General features: G+C 33.9%; 1 long non-coding RNA gene across 1 annotated transcript; it reads right to left on the reverse strand.

The window, feature by feature from the left end:
* Positions 1-840: 840 nt before the first annotated feature.
* Positions 841-3,225, reverse strand: LOC137818839 (uncharacterized). The gene is made up of 5 exons (XR_011082150.1): positions 3,100-3,225; positions 2,935-3,023; positions 2,750-2,829; positions 1,586-1,664; positions 841-1,490 (listed from the first exon to the last, which is right to left on the reverse strand). It is a non-coding gene; the product is annotated as an uncharacterized lncRNA (long non-coding RNA).
* Between the last annotated feature and the right edge of the window lie 3,451 nt (positions 3,226-6,676).

The following is a 6,676-nucleotide window of genomic DNA, read 5'->3' on the forward strand; positions in this document are numbered from 1 at the left end:
TCTCCATTTTCTTTACTTATTCATGATTTCACCATCAACTTTTTCTCTATTTTTTTCTCTTTTTTTTTTTTCTATAAATGATAATAGAAATAGATTATTCCTATTTCCAACCATATAAATTATTTAAACTTTAAAACAACTAAAGCCAATCATCCCTTTTTCTATATATAACACTAGAAAAAAAAATCACTTTTAGCGATCACCAAATTTGGTCCCTAAAAGCACTATAATCAGTTACTAAATATATTTGCGACCGAAACGGTCACCAAATAAATATGGAAGCGAAAATCCTAGTCGCAAAACATTTAAACTAAATTATAAATTGGTCACAAATTTGCAACCGAAATTTCAGTGGCTAAATCTGTCACAGAAAAGCTCATCAACATAATTCAAGAACAAAATTAGCAACCAAATTTTTATAAAAAATCGGGGGCTAAATCGATCGTAGAAAATTTGGTCACCAGAATTCAGAAACCAAATTAGCGGCCAAATTTTTATAAAAAATCAATGGTTGAAATAAAAGGTGACAGCGACCACCATTTTTCGATAACTAATGGATTAAAGTAATTAATTAAAAAAAACTCGTGGTGGCTAATTCGATGACTAAATGGAGACCTCTATAGCAACAAAATTGATTTCAATGGCTAAATAATTTTTTTAATTACAACGATTGATTCTGTTTCGGTCGCTAAACAACAACTTTGCAGATAAAACCTACAAATCAACTTCGATATCTATTTTTATATGTATTATTAATACCTATTTAAAATGTTATTTTGACCTGTTTATAAAAAAAAAATCAAACCTGCTTATGGATACTCAAAATTCAATCAAGCTAAATAGGAATGAACTTCAAATACATTGTTTAAGAAAGAGTTATACACAAATTAAAAGTAAATCATATTACACAACGAAAACTATTGAAAACAAGTTAAAAGAGTCAAATTTATTATATAATTTAACATACAATTAATCTTCTTCTAAACTGTCATCATCTCTAATGTGGTCTCCTTTATGTTCACGGATAGTAGGATATGAAGAGCTTGATATGGAATTATTCATTTGAGTTATCTTTCTGTATAAGTTTTCCTTTGTTGAAGATGGCCCATTAGACCACAACAACCTAATTACATCACATCAACATGCTCACCTCTTACTGCATGATGGAGAGGCTGAGAAAATAATCACAAGGCAATGATGGGAGCAAATCAGAAGACATTCACCAAACATGAAAGAAAGACAGTTGCGGATAAGAATGGATATTGAAATTGGCATCCATTAAGTAGCCAAGTAGAAACTCAAATTTTTTGAAGGATTAAAAAACCTCAAAGTATCACCCTCAGAATCAACTGATTCCAGCATTCTCTTTATATGTTTTGCGTCATTTTCTCTGTTTAGTACCTGTTGGACTATCTCAGTTTCCAGCATTCTTTTTATATGTTTTGCGTCATTTTCTCTGTTTAGTACCTGTTGGACTATCTCAGTAAATCCTGTTAAGACCATTTAAAGAAAATGATATTGAAATTCTTGCTCCCAATAAAAGATATAAGTTCAATTTATATAACAGATTTGAGAATCTAACTACCTACAGCACAAGCATCATGCAAAGGAATTGCACCATCTTCATCCTTAGCCTCGATGTTTGCTCCTCTTTCTAGTAGCAGCTGCAGTTTATCAAACAAGATCAACAATTCATGCAATGTCTATATAATTTGGAGTAAAAAAAATCACATCACAGTCACTAAAGAAACATAGAAGCTATAACTACTAGCTTTATAACAAACTACATCAATCCTCCACAAAAGTTAAATTTTTACTGCTAATGTACCAAACAAAGGACCCTATCAAATTCAAAAGCCATGAGAATTAAGGTTTTAAATTGCATTGGCAGTCGCAGTCTCACAACAATCCTCCATATTGAAATAAATCATCAATTTAGTCCTATGACTCTCATCTAAGCAGTTCTTGAAGTACTGAAATAATGAGTCGTCCCTAGAATTATATGTCATGCTACGTAGTCTTTCAAGTATTGCAAAATCCTTCAAATTAGTATATCAATGTTAGTAAAATATTTCAATATAGGGATTAAACTAATAGATTTTCAATACTTTAAGGACTACATTAACAGTTTATTCATGCTGCGGAACATTCCCTTGATGCAGCCATTATTATGATATTTGCGCAAGCTTTCGCTGATCAAATTTTACAATAACAAGTTAGATTAAGTAGCCAGAAAGTTAATCATTCACATTGCAGTTAGTTTCCGAGAAATCTAATCTCGTATGCAGGAAATAAAAAATCTAAGGGAAACCAACTTCAAGTCAAGCATATTCTAATGTGAATTCTATCCATATAAATGGTTTAAATCTAAGAAGAATTATTTTATAAATTAAAGGGATATTATGAACATTACTTTCCGTGAAAATATTATAAATTATAAAAAATCACTGCATTATTTCACAGAATAGTATTTCTAATAGAATTTTTTTAAGATCTCACATATACAAATTATTTATAAATAAAATTATTTTAGTTGAGATATCACATATAGATTATTTAAATGTAAAGAAAACTATTTACACATAAAAAAGAGTTAGTTAAGAACAATAGTTTTCATAATAATATTATAAATCATAATAAACACAGAGTATCTGATATTTTCATCCATAAGAAGGAACAGATATATTATGGTTGATATGTAACTAATTTGGGAGTGGAAAAAGAGGAAAGATAGATAAGCTTATGTTACCTCCTTCAACTAATATCTCAGAGAAAGAAACAAGTGGTGATCCATGACTTCAGTACTAGAGAAGCTGAAACGTTAAGTTTCTGCACAAACATAAACACAAACACATGATCTACAGCTTCAATTGAAAAGGAATCAATTAGCTTTTGAAATCAAAGCAGAAGTTAACTTCACACTCTGATTCATACCTCTAGAAAGATGAATGCACTCCATTGCATAAGAGTTACAAATGAAATCAGAGTTGTTCCAGTACAACAGACGGTGAAACGTTAAGTTACTGCAGAAACACAAACACATGATCTAGAGCTTCAATTGAAAAGCAATGGATTAGAAATTGAAATAAATACTGATACCTCCAGAGAGATGAGAGGAATCCATTTGTTGAATGAGAGAAGAGAATCCTCAGACTCAGTCCAATACTGCAAGAGATAAGAATGAAAGCAGAGTTGTGAAGAGTTGCGCAACCAAACCACACCTTCATGCTAACAAGTGAAATTCACTTTAAAAATACCAAGTCTTGGTCTTTTTCTATGAATTATTATTATTATTATTATTATTATTAATAATAATAATAATAATAATAGTAGTAGTAGTATTAGTAGTAGTATATTAGTCAAATGAAAAATTACAATTAGCGACCGAAAGAAGATGGGTGACTAAAAAATAAACATATTTAGGCTTAATGACCGAAAGAAAATCGGTAGCAAAAAAATAAACATATTCGGTGGTTGATTCGGTGGCAGAAATAAACAATTACATTTAGCGACCAAAAGAAAATTGGTGGCTAAAAAACAAACATATTTGGTGGGTGATACGGTGATGGATGCGGCTGTAGAAATAAGCAATTACATATAGCGACAAAAAGAAAATCAGTGGCTAAAAATAAACATTTTCGGTTGCTAATTCGATCGTAAATATATTTTCCCAATTTATTCAAAACATCCACCACTTTAGCGACCAATGGTTTTTTTCACTCTCATGTTCAGTCGCTATTTCGGTTGCAGATTTGAGACTAGGGGTATTCAGTGGCTTTTTTTGGTCCCAATTTGCAATCACTCATTTTCGGTCGCTTAATGAGGTGACTAGATTGTTATTTTCTTGTAGTGTAAATTGCATTTATGGTCTCTTTCCTTAAACATGCCAATATATATCGGTTGAGGTTTAGGGTGCAATAATAATAATAATAATAATAAACATTTTTGGCTCAAAAATGGTCATCACATATATATAATCAAATTAAATAAAGTTGACTATGTTGGAGATCCTACATCAACTAGAGATTAGAGCCGTTCATTGTATATAAGTGGGTGCAAACCTCAACCCTATGAGCCGATTTTATGGGGTTGAGTTAGGCTTAAAGTCCACTTCGTAATATGGTATCAGAGCCATTTCGAGCCTATCCTAGCGAGTGTTTGTGTTGGGCCTATCGTGCCACCCGCTATTAGGCCGCTATCGAACCACCCATAATATATAGTCCCACGCACGAGCTTCTATCTATCACTCTCGGCGTGAGGGGGGGGGGGTGTTGGAGATCCCACATCGACTAGAGATTAGAGCCGTTCATTGTATATAAGTGGGTGCAAACCTCAACCCTATGAGCCGATTTTATGGGGTTGAGTTAGGCTTAAAGTCCACTTCGTAATATGGTATCAGATCCATTTCGAGCCTATCCTAGCAAGTGTTTGTGTTGGGCCTATCGTGCCACCCGCTATTGGGCCGCTATCGGACCACCCATAATATATAGTCCCACGCACGAGCTTCTATCTATCACTCTCGGCGTGAGGGGGGGTGTTGGAGATCCCACATCGACTAGAGATTAGAGCCATTCATTGTATATAAGTGGGTGCAAACCTCAACCCTATGAGCCGGTTTTATGGGGTTGAGTTAGGCTTAAAGTCCACTTCGTAATATTGAAATTGGGGTGAGATGCTTCCTGGAGATGCAGGCGGTGATAATTCTGATGGAGGTACAATGTTGGATGCAGGAGCAGAGGCACTATTTGTTGGAAGATCATAGGATAATGAGGCTGGTGGAGGAACAGTATTGGGTGAAGGAGTAGAGGCACATGGCTCGACAGGAGGTGCAGTATCAGGAAAAAAAATCAAAAGCAGAATTATATGCATTAGAAATAGGGAGAGATAAAGTGTTAGGGTCCTTAGGCAAGCCACTGTCCAATTTATATGGAAAGTGGTTTTCATGAAAGATTACATGTCTTGATATCTCTATGCTATGAAACTTTAAATTTAAGATAATATAACCTTTTGTATTTTGCGGGAAGCCAAGAAAAATACCTTTGATAGATCTATCATCTAATTTTTTCCTATGTGCAGTAATGGTACTAGCATAACAGAGACAACCAAACACTTTTAGAAAAGGAAATGTCATGGTTTTCCAAACAACTTTTCATGAGGAGTGATGTTATCAAGTAATGGAGTAGGAATATCATTTATTAAGAAAACAACATGATTTACAGCAAATTCCCAAAAAATAGGAGGAAGATTTGCTTGAAAAAGTAAAGCCCGGGTTACATTTAGTATGTGTTGATGTTTACGTTCTACAATGCCATTTTGTTGTGGTGTTTCAACACAAGATTTTTGATGTATAATTCCCTTTGGAGCATAAAAATTTGACATAGAAAACTCAACACCATTGTCAGTACGAATCGTTTTGATATTAGTTTTGAAATGATTTTGAACGAAAACAGTGAAGTTAATGATGTGTTGACGCACTTCAGATTTGTTATGCAGCAGAATAACCCAAGTATAACGCGAGTAATCATCAACAATAGTCAAGAAATAACGAAAACCTTGCATTGAAATTATGGAACATGGTCCCCAAATATCAAAGTGTACAAGATCAAAAATAGCAGAGGTAACAGTATTACTTAAAGTGAAAGGAAGTTTTCTCTGTTTTGCACGACTACAAGTGTCACATACATGATGAGTATCAACAGTAATAAAAGAGTATTGTTTGCTTAAGACATGTAATCTTTCATGTGAAGGGTGTCCTAGTCTATAATGCCATAGTGTTTTGTCTGTGATATTACAATTAATAAAAGGAGCAAAACAATGCGGTTTAGAATGACTAGAAGCAGGCAAGGTAGTGACAAGGTACAAGCCAGCGGTGGCTTTAACTGTACCAATCCTCTCTTGAGTGAGATTGTCTTGTATAATGCAGTGGGTTGAAGTGAAAGTTAAAGTGCATTTAAGTTGGTGTGTGAGTTTAGAAACAGATATTAAGTTTAATTGAAAATGAGGCACGTATAACACATCAGACAAATAAAACTGATCAGAAAAACGTACTAAACCAGAAAATGTGGCATAAACAGTTTGGCCATTTGGAAGACTAATTAAGACAGGTTTAATTTTAGTATAAGTAGTAAAAACGTTCAAATTGTGACAAACATGATCAGTGGCACCAGAATCAATAATCCAAGATTCTTTTATAGAAGATAGTGAAGAGAGAAACTTACCTGTTGAAGAATGCTCAGTATTGGGGATTTCATCCGTAGAGATGGTGCCGACTTGATTAATTTGAGTGTGAGGGGCAGGATCCTCAAGGTTTTGCTGACGCAAAATGTTGGTAAGGAATTGGCACTGTTGTGATGTAAGTTGAATCCCCATTACATCCTGTTTTTTAGGAAAAAGCTCAGAAAAAGTGTCAGTAGTAATCATATTATTGGCTTGGGATGTCCAATTGGTGAATTTGTAGCTAGGAGGGAACCCATGCTTTTTATAACAGGTGTCAACAGTGTGACCAAGACGATTAGAAAAAGTGCAGACTTTTCTAGTAAAAGAAAACTTTGAGGTTTTAACATTACCAGAAGGAAAACCCACTTTGCGAAAACAAACAGCCTCAGTATGACCATATTTACCACAAAAATTGCATGTAATAGTGTGACTACTATTAAGACTATGAAGACTAGGGTTT

The sequence above is a fragment of the Phaseolus vulgaris genome, chromosome 10 (assembly GCF_000499845.2).
Source record: "Phaseolus vulgaris cultivar G19833 chromosome 10, P. vulgaris v2.0, whole genome shotgun sequence".
In the NCBI taxonomy this organism is placed as follows: domain Eukaryota; kingdom Viridiplantae; phylum Streptophyta; class Magnoliopsida; order Fabales; family Fabaceae; genus Phaseolus; species Phaseolus vulgaris.